This window comes from Trichogramma pretiosum, unplaced genomic scaffold (genome assembly GCF_000599845.2).
Source record: "Trichogramma pretiosum strain Unisexual culture from Peru unplaced genomic scaffold, Tpre_2.0 scaffold38, whole genome shotgun sequence".
Lineage (NCBI taxonomy): Eukaryota > Metazoa > Arthropoda > Insecta > Hymenoptera > Trichogrammatidae > Trichogramma > Trichogramma pretiosum.
This window is the reverse complement of record NW_019641677.1, coordinates 518,148-533,950: the sequence shown is the minus strand read 5'-3', so window position 1 is coordinate 533,950 and position 15,803 is coordinate 518,148. Positions and strand designations below refer to the sequence as shown.

General features: G+C 40.5%; 1 protein-coding gene and 1 non-coding gene across 4 annotated transcripts in view; one reads left to right on the top strand and one right to left on the bottom strand.

Moving 5' to 3' along the window:
- The window catches only part of LOC106650708 (somatostatin receptor type 2-like), a 77,976-nt gene that overhangs the window by 53,622 nt on the left and 8,551 nt on the right, over nt 1-15,803 (top strand). The window contains exon 1 of one of the 3 annotated variants that reach the window (XM_014368877.2): nt 3,949-4,036. The exons of the other annotated variants lie outside the window; for them this stretch is intronic. The gene's annotated coding sequence lies outside the window, so the exon portion shown is untranslated. Of the gene's footprint in view, nt 1-3,948; nt 4,037-15,803 lie in introns of those variants that run through there. 3 annotated transcript variants of the gene reach the window in all.
- Trnal-aag lies at nt 4,320-4,401 on the bottom strand. Its single transcript has one exon. It is a non-coding gene; the product is annotated as a tRNA-Leu (tRNA).

The following is a 15,803-nucleotide window of genomic DNA, read 5'->3' as shown; positions in this document are numbered from 1 at the left end:
ATTGGCTCGGACGAGTTAGAAATAAAGAAAAAAATATAGACTTTACATAGTTCTGTAATTTTCCAATCGTCATCCTGTCTCGGCGTCACATTCATATATTATATAATCATAGCCTCGGATCCGCAGCGCAAGCAAAAAAAGAGAGCAAAATATCTTTTCATTAGTTAGCGCTCGGCTCCTCTCTCTCTTAACTAAAACGCAGCGGAATTGATTGCTTCTTATTGTGCGCAGCAGCAGCAGACCACTCGCATATTATCGGCTGGTTAGCAGTTGCTTGTATCGCAACTATTGTCTGGCACTGTGCTGCGCGTCGATCGCTCCAAGGGTCAGTTTCGCAATTACTCGCGGCAACGCAGCGCAGACACATACACACACGCATAGCAGCTGCATCGCAGCGTTTAGATCATAGACAACGTCGTCGTAGACGGTGCCGAGTGTTTGAATCGTGCGCCGTACAACGCCTATATATCAATGTGTAAGTAGCGATGCTGCTGCTGCTGCTGCTGCTGCTGCTTCATCACCGAGAGACACACTAGTACTCGCCTAATTAATTTTATCGACCAAGGCCTGTGGCCAGCTCGTATCATATATCTATCGGTCAGAAGTTATAGTGAAATTGAAGTTTATAAAGTAGATGTACCTATATACTCTCGCTCGAGTGTGGGTAACGATGCCTACTCGCAAACGATGGTTGCGCGATTGTCCAAAGATGCAACTATTTCCTGCTTTAATTATAATTTTTTCCCGTGCACAAACGAAATATTAATGGGCTCGTTTGCGAATCTCATTATTAAACGATTCGGCGCTATTTATGCGTAGCATGTTGGTCTAATTAAAAACTCATTTATCATCGAAACGTTTTCGCGTTGCTGTATAATGATTCGGCGAGGAAAAATGCGCCGGCCCGAAAAAAAAAGAAGAGCTCGAGATTCCGAATCAAGAGCAATTAGGAGCTGAAAAATTACGAGATCGCCAAAATCCAATTTGAAGCTGCTGCGAGTGACTATGTATATATACAACACACGACGAATCCTCGAGAGAGACCTTCGATCGATTAAACCTTAATACACTACAACAGCGAACCTTTTTGTTGGCAACTTTTGTTAAAAGCATTTCAAGTCTCAACTTCGCTACTTATATACTTTTTATAATTTTAGCGCGCAGAGCTCCGATTCGCGCGTGAAGTTTTTATTCTTCGGCAGAGTGTACAACTGCAGCTAGTGAAACTGCAGCGCGGCGCACATAGAGATAGCTGCGAGGCATATTGTTACTTTGTTCCAAGTTTAACTCGCGGGGAACTGATTCTTATTGCTGCTTTTCCGCAAATCTCTTCTTCTTTTTCGCGTTTTTTATTTTTATTTTATTTTTTTTCTGAAGCTGCTGTATAGACAGACTTTAATCGCAAACCTACACATGAAAAGCTCACAGCAGCAGTAAGCAGTAAGTACATTGTGGCAAAACATAATCGGATCTCGTGTCTCGACGCAAAAAGAGAAACTCGCTCACGGAAGCTTGTTACTGCGAGATTAATCGTGATTTTTGACGATTCGGCTGTGTGCCTGTGTACCACTACATTCGCAGCTCTTTCATCTCCTTTTACAGTTGCTGCGCGCAAAGGTATTTTGCGTTAAGCGAAAGATAACACAAGTATTACAAGTATACATATTTGCACCGAGAGAATACACGCAGCAGCAGTCGAGTTACGCATAATTACTCAAAGGAGTTTTTAGCCAATTAAATGCAGTTAAAATTTTCACCAGCTCTGGAATCAATTACTACATTAACAGAGTGAATTCTCCCTTACACACACACTTTTCAGCGTATTTGAGAATGATTAATTACAGGAAAATATTTACTCGCGCGTTTGAGTTGTTTTTTTTTACGGAAAATTCAATCCTTCTATACCTGTTTTAATTTGTACGATTACATTCTTACGCTATGGAAATGGTATAAAAGATCAATCGCGCGATATTAAAACGAACATTCACTTAGAAATGCAAAGTTTTCGCAGTAAGGTGCAAACGATATATTTCTTTCTCGCTCGATGTAAAATGATTTTAATACGAACTCCGAGGTATATAAGAGAAAAAAGATAGAGAGAGAGAGAGAGAGAGAGAGAGAGCAAGGGAAAGACAGAGATATAGAGAGAAAGTTCCAGTTTCTCCTATATAGACATCTCGGCAAAATTAATTTCCCAGAAGGAAGATCGATTGTTACAATTTCCGCCGGCTGGAAAATTTTATAAAAAAGATCTCGTTTCTCTCGCAGTGGTACAGTCGCTTTATATATCCGTATACGCCGCGCGCAGACATAATAATAGAATCATCGAGCCAGCCATATCGCGCGGCGATGTAATCACGGAAAATTTCTAAACAATGAGATACTCCGTGCCCAACAGGTAACGATTTATCTTCTCTCCTGCGCGCGTATTAAAGCTCACAGAGCCCCTCGCGTCAAGTAGATATGAAGTTTGCGAGTGGTTTATAGTGGTACACGTCGATATTACGTGTGCCTCGTGATCGTCAAATGCAATTCAGCCGCGTGCATTACGCTTATATACGTACTTATATACATACATGTGTGTTGGTAAATATCGTTAAAGATGCACTAGTTTGCGAAACGAGGCTACACGCGGATAAATGCGCGTGTATAGTGCACCGCTACACGAAGTTCAGAAAGTTGTGTGTCGCGCACGCACAGACACATAGACGTGTGCGCGGGAGGGTCGCGGTACAAGTTTGCGAGTGGCTTGTAATTGATTTTACATGGTGTAAAACGTCGAGCGTAGCGCGCGGGCGGGTCACCTAATTGTTATGACATCGAGGCCAACTTCACGCTTGCATGTACTTACGGGTAACTTGTGACACATATATTTTCTTTTAGCTAAGCGGATAATCGAAAGTGGCAAATCGTGGATGAGCGAAGAAGTTTCACTCGTCACTTCTTCATTTGTGTATTAATAATGAAATATGCATCGAGTAATAAAAAGGTAATGCTTGAATTTAAATTCTTGTTAATTAAAATAGCTCATTTCGCTGCGATACAATTTTTACCTGATCTTTTTGGGAAAATTACGATTGGACGCTAAATGGAAAGCTCGACGCGCGGTATGCATTTTTGCACGAAATCATTAAGCTTTTAATCAAATTTAATCTAAAAAACAATGGAAACTGATGGCCATTTTTGCGCTCGTATAACACACACCTATGTAATTAGTATTTCATCACTTTTTAACGCGCAATTACGAGGCGCGGGACCTTAAAAACGTAAGAAATGTGAATAATTTTGCAAACTCGATTTTAAGCTCGACAGCAGCGGCAGCAGCAGCAGCGGAGCGAGCTTTAAATTTTTAAATTGCCGCGAAGGGTTTAATCGTCTCCCGTGTATGATGATGTAATAAAAGTAACCTGGATAAAGCTGCTGAAGCCGACATCTTTTTAAAGCGGCTCGCATCAATGCTTTCGACCGTTAATGGCTAATTGGACTTTATGAAAATTTGATTAAACTAAAATACGCGTATGCAGTTAATCCAAACCCGTGCGAAGAGGACTTGTCGAAAGCCAAATGTACAAGCTTTTAAATTCATAGAATAAGCGAATTAATGATTCAAAAATGAAATCGAATTCAAAGTGACGCGCGGCGAGCGATAGAGATGTGCAAAATTTACATTCGCTCGACAATAATTACAGTTCAATTGGAAATAAATTGCATTTGCCGACTGCACAACTTTTTCCTTGAATCATGCGTTATGGTTAAAGCGCAACGTTATGTGAACGTATTCGCTGAGGTTATTTCAAATATTACTATTATTTTATTTCTTTCCAATGTGGTCTTCGGATATTGAATATGACGATTCGAAATTTTATACCGATAATTTCATAGTCTGGAAAGATTGTTGTCAACAAACATTGTTGATAGTTCCAGCTCTGTTCAACGCTAGTCGCACATTTAAAATTATAAAACTTGGCGAGAATCGTGTGTTCCTTGTTATCGCGGTCTATTACAAATAAAGTCAACGCGAGAGTGAATAACGAAGGTACGTGCAGTTTGTAGTTAGTTAGATCAAAATTAGATCATCGATAACAGATGTCGCATCGTAAAACCCTCAAGCGATCAAATTTAGTTCCGATTATAAATATATACATATAATGTAATATGAGCACCGCACTAGACTTATTTTTTTCACAGGCAGCCATTGCCACTCAACTGCTCTCGTGAATGATATACTTTGGGGCAAAGCAAGGCCTACAGTTCCCGGCGTGTAAGCATATTGTTTCACTCGCGTGTCAACCAAAAATAACAACCAAGTCCAAAATAATTGGCAGCGGTGGGATTCGAACCCACGCCTCCGAAGAGACTGGTGCCTTAAACCAGCGCCTTAGACCGCTCGGCCACGCTACCTTGCGTGGGTGCTAGTCTTAGAATGACGATCGAGTTTTTTGGAAAAATCATCATCGAAATCATCACCTCGGTTCAAGCCTAATATGTATCGCAGATACGACGGAACTCAATTGGACGCGTGGCTGCTCTTTGTATTTATAGCTAGCTACACGGCCCTCGATTCGCAGCGTATTTTGCCATGGCAGAGCACATTATCATGCATTATAACGTATACATCAACATACAAATACAATCAACGGGTCCGTAAAGGATTATAACGATTTTTGCACTTCTGCCGCGTGCACAGCTGTGCATTGACCGCGCGAGGCTAAGTCTAATATCAGCCGCTCGCTTATCGGTTCGGTCGATCGCGTGTATACTCTTCGATCTTCTTCGGGCATATTATACGGCTGATTTTCCATACGAGCGAGTAAACGTTGGGCCAAATTTTCCGGCGGTAGAGGTGCATCGATGTATCGATAATCGATGCATATAATAACAATGGTTATAATCAAGGCTGCCGCCGCTGGAAGCGTTAATTCGAGTCTCTCTCACTTTGCTCGCTATGAGCGTTAATGAACGTGTTCAATATCCCGTAAAATAGATAGTTCGTTACTGCATTGAAACGCGCGTATGAAGATGTTGCACTTATATATACGCAGAATCGCAATAATTTATTATAGTCCGAAACCGCATCGAGACTACCATGGATGTATTTTTCTTTAAGTTAGTATTATTATAGACTATATGCTACGCAGATGCTCGTGATGACGATGATCGTTTTGCGCAAAGCTCAAGATCGCAAGCGCAACATCTGTTGGACGTACATATATACGTATTCAACGTCGGAGTTTTAGTATCATGGAGCAGGAGGAAGAGAGGAGCACTGCCGCGTGCAGTCAAAGCTCTTAAGACAAGTTTAGCTTTTAATATAACCAATAATAACTTCATCTCTCTCTCTCTCTCTCTCTCTCTCTCTCTCTGTGCACTGGCCCTGGTCAACGATACCACCATACACCCATTCACGTTATACATATAGAAACGCGACTATATGTGTGTGTGTGTGTGTGTGTGTGTGTGTATGGGTGCTTGCCATGCGCCGTCTAAACTCATTAAACTTGAGAGGATGCATATAACGTGTTAGAGACGTTGTACGGCAGAAATTCGCCGATATTGCGCGCGGCACTCGGTTTTCGCGTTGAAGAGAGAGAGAGAGCATATTCTATTATGCTTATGGTTAATTTCGTTGGGCCTCTCCAGTGGGTGTATTTAATGCGTTTGCTTCGTACGATGCATTCAAAGTATACTTGCGTTTGTCATGACTATGCTCACTTTTGAGAATTTGAGAGAAGAAAAATTTGCATATATTTGTATATTCCCACGTGAGACAGACGGGGGAAAATATCATCTCGTTTGACGAGAAAGACCATTGGATAAGACGCGCAAGCATACATTATATTATCGACTGGCTGACCCGTGTGTGCGCGAGATACGCTTTCAAAGAAACCCCCGATGTGTGCATACACACAATACAACGTACGTAACGCTTGGGCTTTTGATACACGCGTTAAAATATGTTTTTTCATGCACTTTTATCTTTGAAAAGGAGTGAAACAGAGATATAACACATTATATTGCGCAGTCTACGCGAGAAGCTCGAAAACAGAAAAGCAGAAAAGATAATGTACAAATGTATAATATAATGCTCTCTTTGTAGCCAGCAGCAAAGTGCAATAATAGAGCGAGCCACGCACGCGTGCGAATCCTTCGCCCACGTCCTAGTCCTATAGTCGTCGTCCCCTTTTGTTTGAGTACATAATTGAATTTTTCGTACCCAAGGATTTTGTGCCAAGCGCGAGCGTTATATACAAAGGTACAAAATTGTTAGAGACTACTTTATTTTCGAGGTGGCCCGTGAGACGAGTCAGTATATAAGTATTGATCATAAAACTACTAAACTTTTCATCTCTAAAATTTTTTCTTCATATTCATCGTTTTCGAGTTAAAAATTCCAGAAATTTTCTTACATATTTTCATTTTCCAGTCACGGTTTTGTGTACCTAAAATCATATTTCACTAATTGATGGACGCTTTATTTGTACCTACACCTCAGCGGAATTTTTTTTTAAATAAAGTATATAATAATGTTGTGAACTGTAATAAATGTGATCGAATTGACCGCAACAAGTGATTTTCGTGAAAAAAGTGAACTCACTCTAATGCAGCAGAAAGGCTTATAACACCATCATAGATGTACTAAAGAGTACTGAGATGACTGAATTTGGTTTACATACATATCCATCATAATTTGTCTTAATTTATTCATAAAATTCAATACATTTTTTTCGTGAAAATCACTTGCTGTGGTCGATGCGATCACATGCGAATAACACATTGAAGAAAATGTGAAAAAGTGTAAAAAAATGGGATTTTACGCTGCCTTTTTTAATGCCGTGGCTGTCCGAAATCGTTAGTAATTTTATTTTACATTTTATTACATTGTACAATTTAATATGATGGTTTTAGTTACTATTTTTACTTTTTCTTGAACGATTTTTTTTCCGTCGGGGTAAGATGCCAGGATTTAAAAGCCAGATTTTCATGCGAAAACTTGAAAAGAAAAGAAAAGAAAATTTTTTTTCGAAATCAAGTTTTTTTGGATAAATCTATCCATAACTTTTTACATTTTCATTATATCGAAAATCTGACCATATTTTCAGAAAGTTCATTAAATTTTGCGTAGAATATATGCTTACTCGTAAGTTCTGCAGACCTAATTTTCAGCAAAAGTACAACGGTTTAAAAAAGGATCAAAAATGTGTCCGTCCCGGACTTAATGGGTTAAATTGTGAGAATGATGTGATTACTGATACTTATTGATATGTATGTAATTTTTATAATTGGTTGACAAAAGCTTTTTAATGTAAATTAGAGCTCATGATAGTTAATGAGTTTAACTTATTTTTATACTTGCCGTCAATTTATTTTTATATATTGAAATTCGCTGTAATGATTTTATGTGGAATCATAAGAACGTAAATAATTATGCTTCATGTAGTGCTCAAGTTTTTTTCGTGGACATCAGTGAAAAAGAAATTATATTTATCATGGGCTAGATCAGATAATAGTTACCACTTGAAAAGATAAAATTTTTATAATATATTGCCATAACAAAACTTGAATCAGGTTTTAGGTGGGACATTATGTTAAATAAAATAATTTCATTCAGTTCAAACGTTTATTAAGATAAAAAGACATATGATACATAAGCATGTGAAAAAAAAATTATGCAAAACATTGAATACAAACAGCTTCGTGTCACATACACAATAAAACACACGAGGTAATAAGCACAAAAATATTAGTCAAATTACTTAATGTTAAAATACATGAAAAGGCAAATTTACGTCGCTGCTTTGAACATGTTATTTAACAACTTTTCGATTAATCGATCTTCTATTAAGCTTATAGGCGACTGCATTTATAATTATAAATGTTAACAATACATGGGGGGGCTTAGCTCTGCCATTTTCAGCAGGATCTACGTAAGCGAAGAACGCCAGTAAAATGTAAATAAGACCACCGATCAGTAGTGAATTTGTCATAAAGCGTGTCCACCAGTTTACGTCCATGATGGGAAATCAAAGCGGGTCTACGTCCGAAAAATGAGACTTTAGTACGTGTAAGGTGCGAGTTGAAAATAAAATTTCGACCGACTGAACGCGAGCTGGCTTTCTTCGCTGAATTTGACACGATACTGGGTGCCTATCGCGCACGCACAACACTCGAACTGTTGAGCAAACGACGAGAAAATTAATTTACGTCGCGCTTAGACATGGTATATTCAAAATATTATGAAAATTCATACATCTATACGTTCAACGCGTATACGTTCTGTAAATAATCATTCGTGTGTGATGTGATTGCTCAGCAGTTATTAGCAAATTAAGTTACGAGTGTTTCGTAAATAATACTCGGGTCGGCCCTCGAAACGATTTAATATACAAATAAGTCTAGGCCATTGGTACGAACTACGATCGTGTCTCGTTCACATTTTTTCTCTCTTTTTGTATGTTTTTCTCGATTTTCGCGTCAGGTCGACGGAAGCGAATACAATAATTCATTCCATCTTATTTCTCGCCTATATAATAACCGTATATATCGATTCTCCATTTGCACTTTTTCATTCCTGCATGTGCGCACTATATACATACTCCGCGTGTATATTCAGTATTTCACAGTACTCGCTATGCCTGGATAAAGGTAAAAATCTTTTATTCGGCCGAGCTATAAATTTCGCTCGCCGCTAACCCGAAATCAAAATTAAAGGTCAGCCTTTTGGTCCCTTGTGATTCTCGAGATTCGCGTATCATACCGCGCGTTTCATTTGCACACGCTCGAGTTTAATAATCTCATTAAATCTCGGCGAACGACAAACGAATCTCATGCAGAGAGAGAGCTCGAATCACGAGAGCTCAGATATGTTTTTATCCGCTCGTGTGCACTTACGTACATTCGTTCGTAGCGCTTTCTCTCTCTCTCTCTCTCTCTCTCTCTCTCTCTCTGTCTTTCTCCGTATAATAAACCGGAGGCAGCCAACTTTGTGTGCTTTTCGGATATTTTTAGCTCTAACGCGTTGTACTCCCTCGAGGGATATGTACGCAAAAACAATGCGCCTTCAGCTCTAAACGAATGCAAACAAACAAAGCGATTGCGCGCGGAGAGAATATGGCACGGAAAAAAATGTAAAAAGCATACGCTCGCATGTATACGTAAAATCCGCCGTATACTCTAGATTCGGACGCGTATATGTATATACTGCAGAAGATCGAGTTCGCGACTGCGCTTGACGAGGCGTAGAAAAGTACCCACGTACGCGGACAATGCAGACACGAGGGATTGATTCACGATTCGGATCGATGTATAAAATATAAAATAGTCACGCGGAGGCGACCGCAAATTAATCGATGCCAACCTTACGTCACACACACACACACACACACACATACACATCTGGAACACACGAGAGGGGCGTGAGCTTTTAATTTACGTTTTTATGAATTCGTCATTTTTCACCACCACCAGCCACCGCCACCGCCACACGCGCCAGATTCACGTGTGTGCTTTTTCTTTCAATTAAGGCCAAAAGTACGAATGCGTACGTACACATACACAAAGCGCTGACGCTGATGATCATTTGTATGAAAATAAAAAAAAAAAAAAACAACAACAACACTACGGCGTGCCTGCGAGCATTCGATGAATGATAACCGCAAAAATAATTAACAATAAACCGAAATTCATTTATTGCGTGTGCTCGTGCGCGCAAACGAGTATGGCGCAATGGCGCGTAGGCGGTTGTTTCGTCGCGAGCCGGCAGTGCGAGAAAATCCATTAAAAGCACACGACGCCAAGCAAGCGAGCGTGCGCGCGGTGGCTCGTTTCATTATTCAAAAAGGCAATAATCGTGAAAAATATATATTATACGCGCGTGTGCATTTTTTCCCTCGCACATAGCCGCGCAGCTCTCTGGACACGCGTAATATACGCAACCGTCCGCACACAAAAGGTCCTCTTCCTCTGATGGTATAGCAGCTCGACGTGTCCGACGAGAAGAGCCGCCATTTGGCAAGGATCGTAAACTTTGGGAGGAAGAAAATAAAAAAAATTGAGAAGAAAATATGCGAGCGGTCTGACACTACTACTGCACAGCAGCGGCAGTGGTGCACGCGATGATATCATCGTTTCAATTGCCCACGTCGACCCGCATTCGCGCTTGCGTAGATATAACGCACACGATAATACTCGACGATTTTGCCTCCTCTGCAGTTAGCTCTGCTGGCAAGATTCTCGCGCGATGAGAAATATAACAAAAAAAAAAAAAAAAAAAACAACAAAAGAGACAGAAAGCTCGACTTACTGCCACGATACGATATTATACACATAAGCGACGAGATGCGAAAATATTATTGCGCTCTCGTTCGTCGCCATACGATTCGTCGTCGTCTAGGTCGACGGCGTGAAGCTTGCGGCGGGCTACGCCGAAACCCGCGAAAGCTCACATTATTATCAGAGCTTGAATATGCACAGGATGCGCTGCTGGCGGCGGCGTTGCAAGTGGCCGGATTTGGAGGAGATTTATCGCGTATAATATTGCACATCGTGTTTCGTCTCTCTCTCTCTCTCTCTCTCTCTCTCTCTTTCGGCTTTTATATATAATACACGCAAAAGATATTTTTATAGTGCGTGTATGCGTTAGACGAACTACACTCGGTTGCGACTTGCGCATAATAATAAATCATCTTGTGCAAAATACGCAGCCGAGATGGATTTGCGTTCGAGAAATTTTCGCCCGCACGACTCTTTTCTTTGCCGCCTTTTTCTCTCTCTCTCTCTCTCTCTCTCTCTCTCTCTGTCCGTCTCTCACTCAGTCACTAGCTCGCGGCCGCCCGAGGGCAATATATAAATCTTGAGAGCATATCGCCGTTCGTTTTGATGCATCGCGCAGCAGATTTCAGCGGATAGCGCGGCGCGCGGATACACGGCGTATTATACACACGTATGCAGCGGCAGCAGCAGAGTTTTCTGACAAATTTATCGACTTTAATATCGTCCCGCGTATTTATATTCAATATTGGACCGATATTTCAGTGGATCGGCGGGAGGGGAAAAAAATTTCGTGCCATAGTAAAGAATAATAAACTGCGAATCTTATCGACATGTGATGCATGACGATTTGAAAATTTTTACGTTCGTACATAGATCAAACGCGCCGAGTGCTGCGTGCGTGTGCGCGATGTATATAAGAGAGCGCGCTTGGAATCGAAAAATATATATGGCTATGAATTTATACATGCCATATTTGCGTTATATACAGTGATAGAGGTCAGCCGAGCCGATGCATTTTATCCGACTCTCGCACAGAAGACTACTAGAGCGAATTGTAGGAGAGAGAGAAAGAGAGACAAAAAAAGTGTAGTCGTTCCGAGGAATGGGATATACATCGAATATAAGCGTACATAGCCGACCTGTTTGCTACCTTTTATTTTCACGTTTTGCTGACTGATGAGCAATTTGAATGAAGTAATCTTTGAAGTCGATATAACGCCGAGCAAAAAGTAAGATAAGAAAAAAATAGAGAAACGAAATAAAAGACGCGAGATTTCATATCCGAGTACAAATAAGCCCTGTGTGAATCTAAGCTATATAATGATCAGAAAGAGGGGAGAGGGAGAGGTTGAGATGGCGAGTAATTTTAAATACATCTATTAACCTTCGGCAAATTAGCAAACACAGCCGAGCTTTATTCACTATAGCTATAGTGCAACGAACTGGCTATAAAGTAAACGCGATAAAAGAGTTTTATTGGCCCGGATCTTCGCTCGGATATTGGCTCGGAAAATATTTCTCACTTCCTCCTTCACGGAGAAACGATGTGTATGTACACTTGTACGCTAAACTTATAAAATAATGCGCCGATCGTATGATTGTCCTTCCTTTCGTTTGACTTTAGCCTCATTAAGAGCGGCAAATCGATAATAAGCGCGCGCGGCAATAAAATAATGTATCAAGTTTGCCGATATCGTTAAAATCTAAAACCCACCGCCGCAGCTCGTAATAATAATGTTATACGTTATAAGCTAACGATTCTTCAACACGCCATTAATTAAATTTTCATCTTTTATACACCGCCGTATTAACGAAATTTAGCTCGAGCTCGAGAGAGAGACGAGATATTTTTAATGAACGCTGCAGCAGACTCGACAACATTTTCGCGAGACACACAGTGTGCAGCCTAGCTTTGGAGATGCGATATAAACTCAGCCTGAACTACTGAGCCGAGGCGCATATATACGACTTGCATCAAGATCGGAACTTCTCGGTGTGTTGCTCCATTGCGCTTACGTAATCTCTTAATGACTATGTCGCGGTCGTGAGTCAAACGCGCGACCGCGACGTTACAACTTTGGCGCGTACTACCCCCTCTCGTGCTAATCGCGCAATGTGGTTTATGTACTCGCGCGAGCGAGTCGATGGGAATTAAAGTTTTTTAGACTTTGGCAAAGGACGCGCGATTTCATTTATATGCGTATCTACGCGCACGGATCATGCGAAAAATTAGCTGAATTATTTTACGAACGCGAATTCGGAGCGAGCTCGAACGCGAATGCCGCAGCGTACAAGCGAAGTAATTTATTTTTTTCCACATATTTGTGCGAATTCGGCTCGAAATTCGCTAACGTTGGTAAACACCGTAAATTTCATTGAAGCTCGCTGGATTTTTCGCAAATTGAAAAATAAATTTTTTTTTCATCCCCCTCCTCCTCCTCCTCTTTCAGAGCGGATAACTCATTCTTTTTAAACGACTTTTTAGTTATACTCGTACGTTCATTATATCTGCGAGGCTAGCTGGCATCGGATCATAATTCAAAAATCCTCTCTCCCTCTCTCGAATGTTGACTCGGAAAAAATCGTCGATTTTTCATAATATGTTTACACGACGAAGGAAGAAAATTTCCAATAGCGCGTCGACGCGCGACCCTGCCAAAGACATAATAATTTCTTTTCACGCGCGCGTGGCGCACGAGAAGTGACTCGATTGCACCGACACACAAGCCTCCTCCGAAGCAACGAGATCAACACTCGAGTACATAATCCTGCCGCCACCGCCGAGAGCCCAAGCTCTAAAGCTCGTCTTTAGGTATATACCATACATATATGGTCGTCGTCGTCGTCGTCGTCGTCGTCGTCAATCAAAGTCCCGTTGAGTGCAGCCGACAAAACGTGAGAGAAATTTAAGTGGCACAGCCGTAGATACAGCCTGCTGCCAGGTTATATAACGTCGAATTAGAAGTAACATTTATGCCACCTTCTTCGGGGCGTATATTTATTATTATTATTATTTTGGATATATTTTATATGTTATAAGGCAGCTGCGCGCTGCGAAACGTCGCTTGGTCGAGCCGCGAGCGGCCCAAGTTATCGGCTCGTAACTTTTCAGCTGCACTCGGGGAATTATTATTATATCTCGAGGCCCCGCCGGAAAGGTTTTAAGACTCTAGCTCTCTCGCGCGGTGTCTTATCATATATGTATTTTATATATAAACGCGCGTCAGGCACGTAGGAAAATGACGCTAAGCCCCTGTGTGTGTGTGCGTGTGGGGGGGGGGGGGNGGGGGGGGGGGGGATAGGAAGAGCCAAGCGTATAAATGTATTGAATTTTTTACGAGCTTCTCCGAGAATTTTCAGGCTTTAACATTTATTTGGGGTAAAAGCTCGAATTATTAAATATTTGATCCCGCGCTGCATATTCCGTATTTCTGTATATCATAATGTGCGTTCGATTAGCCGAGTCCAATTGTTTCGAGCCATTTCATCGATTTCATTTAATTGCCCAACAAAAGCTCGCGAGCTATTATTCTCCCTCTCTCACCCTCACCCTCTCTCTCTCTCTCTCGACTCAGCGAACGCACGCCAATTCATAAGTGAATAAATTTGTAAAATGTTTCATGTATAGTACGTAAGGCTTCTCTTTACATTCGTAATTGAGCTGCACAACGCAGTACAGCTCTCTTTCATCAGCCGCGATGTTATTTCAAATTTTGCCTTTATGCCACTACACTCGACTGTCGAGCAAACGGAATAAACTCTCTCGCGGCAACAAACGTCTCTAAGGTAGACTCGTCGTATTTTCATCTCGTGTATCTCTTGTTTACAATATATTATATTATTTGAGCTGAACGCACGCGCAGAATGAGGGAAAATATGCTGCTGCTGCTGCTGCCACGTCTCGTTCTCCTCTTTTCTTTCGGCCTCGCGAACTTTTGATCTCTAGCCGCGTGCTGCGCAGCTGTATTATAGCGCATTTATACACACACACACAAGCACGCGCAGAAGTCTGAAAACTTTTCATCCTGCACGTCTTGGCTCGCGCAGAGGGCGGCGCATTACATTATTCTCGATATGTGCGCGCACTCGTCTGAAGAAATGCAGCAGAAGCAGCAGCAGCAGCAGCAGCAGCCCTACTGCTGCGCGCGGCGGCTTTATTCGCTTAAAAGTAAACTGTACAATATACTTTTTTTTCGGTTCGTATATGTACCGTGTACCACTACACCACGCAAAATGCCTTTCACTATAAACGTATAAATGTATAATAATGCGAAGGTTCGATGTTAAGTCGAGCGTACACATTCGCGTGCATTTGTATACGCGGTTGTTTCAAGACGTTGCGCTTTGTACTATGGCCTAAAAATAGCTCGTTGCGAGAGTACAACGTAAGTAAATTTTCAATGTACCATCGTGAAATTCGAGTCAGCTCGTGTGAGTTGAGTTTGTTTTTTTCGAGGTCTATTATAAGTAAGGTTGGGCGCGCGAGTGCATCTCAAAAGTCGTGTATTGCATCGATCAAAACATTTTTTAGTTGGCTCATGGAAACATAGATGTCGCATCAGCTGCCCCCAAGTGGTCAAATCAATTTCATCAGATATGTATTTCTTCCATTTCATTAGATCAAGAGGTGCGGTAGCACCTAGCCGGCAAAGTATAAAAAAAAAAATTATTAAAAAATTTTTTTTAAAAAAAATTATTAAAAAAAAAATTTTCGAGAAGAAATTTTTCAAAAAAAATTTTTTTATGAAAATTTAAAAAAAAAATTTTTTCAAAAAAAATTTTTCAAGAAAAATTTTTTATGAAAATTTTTCAAAAAAAACTTTTTCAAAAAACAAATTTTTATGAAAAAAAAAAATTTTCAAAAAAAAATTTTCATGGAAAAAAACATTTTTCAAAATAAAATTTTTATGCAATAATTTTCATAAAATGATGTTTATAAAAAAATATAATTGTTAAAATAAATTTATTCCATTGAAATGCATAGAAATTAGGCTTATTAGCTAAGAAATGTCGGCTAGGTGCGGCGCACCTATTCTATACGTCTGCACGAGAGAAATAAAAAAAGGTAGTTCTAGTTAGGGTACTTCCGGTATTCGAAGTGCTACCAGATAGGTATCATTCGATAGGGAATTGAAAATAATGAACTCATGCAAATTTTCAGATGATTTGGTGCATTGGATAAAAAGATAGAGCCATCCAAATTTTTTTTAGCATGAAAACACGTTTTTTTCCGATTTTTTGTCAAACATGAGTCAGCCACGAGATCTCGGGAAATACTTAACCGATCGAAATTCTGACGCGAGATTTCGAAAGGTATACAGCTCTACTACAATAGTTCACTATCAGAATTTCCGATTTCCCGGAAAATTCGTCTTGTAAATCGATAATTGAGTGAAGTACCGTTTAGAGGTTATGTTTCAAATATGTTTCAAATTTCGTTTTCATGTCAGCCACGAGATCTTGGCGAAAAAAAATTTTAACCAAATTCTGTCCGGTGATTCGGAAAGGTCTTGCGCCGTACTACAATAGTTCAC